The sequence below is a fragment of the Clupea harengus genome, chromosome 23, assembly GCF_900700415.2.
Source record: "Clupea harengus chromosome 23, Ch_v2.0.2, whole genome shotgun sequence".
NCBI classification, from domain to species: Eukaryota; Metazoa; Chordata; class Actinopteri; order Clupeiformes; family Clupeidae; genus Clupea; species Clupea harengus.
This window is the reverse complement of record NC_045174.1, coordinates 23332863-23335362: the sequence shown is the minus strand read 5'-3', so window position 1 is coordinate 23335362 and position 2500 is coordinate 23332863.

The window sequence follows — 2500 nt, the reverse complement described above, 5'->3', positions numbered from 1 at the left end:
TAGAATTCATAAGGACCTAGGAAAATACAACTTTGCTGCTAAGACAGTCCTACTGCACTTACACTAGGCTACTAGTGTATGTGATGCGATTGACGTGGGTCACGTTGATCGGTTTTTGATTGGGTTGTTGTTGCTGCTGCTGCAAGGAATTGTGGGGCGATATGGTCTCCTTTCCCTTAAGGAGATACGAATTAAAGCACTGAAGCACCTTTCCTAAGCATCTAGGTTTATCGTGGCAATGGCCACAGTGAATGGCTTAAAAACACACACACACACACACACACACACACACACACACACACACACACACACACACACACACACACACACACACACACACACACACAGTACTGGCCATGACAGTGTTGGACCCCTAGGCGAGATTTACTTTGACTACAATGCTTGGCTTGCTTGTCAAATTACAACAATGTTTTGATTATGCTATTGTTGTGAAAAGGGATTCACACACACACACACACACACACACACACACACACACACACACACACACACACATCATTTGATTCATGATACGGATCCTTCTGCAGTTTGTTTATTTACGCCTGCGCTTCCTTCCTGTCTAAAACTTCACAGCTATAGTCCAACACACACAAACACACACAAACACACACACACACACACACACACACACACACACACACACACACAGTCTAACTAGGTATAACGGTAAGGAAGTATAGCATAGTTTAAGAAGACTACTTTGCATATGAGCGTCTGCCAAATGACTGAATATAAATGTTAATGTAACTGCGATGGTAGATGTGGACTGCATATTGAGAAGAATACTGATGCATAAACTTCAAAATCCTCAGCCTTTAAATGTAAACAAAATAAACTGACCTATTTTTGCTTATGTTTCATGTGAAAATATGAAATATTGTGTAAGTGAATATATTGTAATTGTGTTGAGTGCAAAAATATTTGTATGTATTAGATGTGAACTCCACACATACACACACACACACACACACACACACCTAAGACACCCAGACTCCTTGAACTCCACACATACACACACACACACACACACACACACAGTATTGATTTTTCAGTCCAATCACTCACCCGTCGTTGTTCCCCACACATAAGAAAACTGTCGAGGTCTTAAGGGATTGTTACAAAACTGGCAAGGCCCTATATACGATTGTCATAAAAAACTCACAAGGTCTAACAGTATGTCATTGTTATAAAAAGCAGCTTTTATTTATGAAAATGTATAAAACAAAATCACACAGAAAAATAAGACTTTAATGGGAGACATTCAGCAGGTCTTCAGGTGTACCCGTGCACTTCATGCACAGACGTTTTCCCAGATTGCACCTTGCCTCAGCGCCAGTTACGTCACGGGCAGGCATGGCAAACATGGCCACTTAATGGCCGCACAGTCGCCTTCCATAGCACAGGAAGTGGGTGTGGCTTCCGCCTGCCCCGCAGAGAAAAGACACACGCATCACTTCCTCTCTCAGTCCAGAGCAGGCCAACTAGAGCTAATGTATCAGAAGCACAGACAGACACAGACAGACACAGATCTGTGGAGTTTAAACCAAACATCACAGACAGATCTGTAGGGTTCAAACCAAACATCACAGACAGACACAGACAGACACAGATCTGTGGGGTTGAAACCAAACCACTGCAGACACAGACTGTCACCGATCTGTGGATTTCAAACCAAACATCACAGACAGACACAGACTGTCACCGATCTGTGGGGTTCAAACCAAACATCACAGACAGACACAGACGGTCACCGATCTGACCACGGCAGACACATGTCAGTCAGCCACCATGGCTCAGATCTGGTCTCCACCCATTCCAGCGTTGGCTATTGTAGGAACAGTGTTCACAGCTAATTAGCTTTTAGCATCCTCGCTACATCAGCCCGCTCCCCGCTCCCCGCTCCCACGGCTGCAGGTGAGAGCCAATGAGGAGGGACATGCCGCTCCCACGGCTGCAGGTGAGAGCCAATGAGGAGGGACATGCCTCTCCCACGGCTGCAGGTGCGAGCCAATGAGGACGGACATGTCGCGTACACGGCCCCGACCACACTTCAGCGTGACGGCGATGACGACGATGATGGCGATGCCGGCGGGTCAACAGCACCTTCCCGATTCACAGCTCTCTCAGTGGCTGGTTCCCATCTCTCATCGCAGTCCGGGCCGTAGTCCCCGGACAGCTGATCTCACACACTCTCCAACCCTCCCTCACACACTCACACACTCTCCAACCCTCACACACTCACACACTTGTGAGTGATGAGATTAAGACATGGGTCTGACGGGGGCTGGCTGGTGACGGGATCACACAACTGGCCTTCGGCGTGTCAGGTGGCAGGAGAGGAAGAGGAGGAGGAGGAGGAGGAGGGATCACACAACTGGCCTTCGGCGTGTCAGGTGGCAGGAGAGGAAGAGGAGGAGGAGGAGGAGGAGGGATCACACAACTGGCCTTCGGCGTGTCAGGTGGCAGGAGAGGAAGAGGA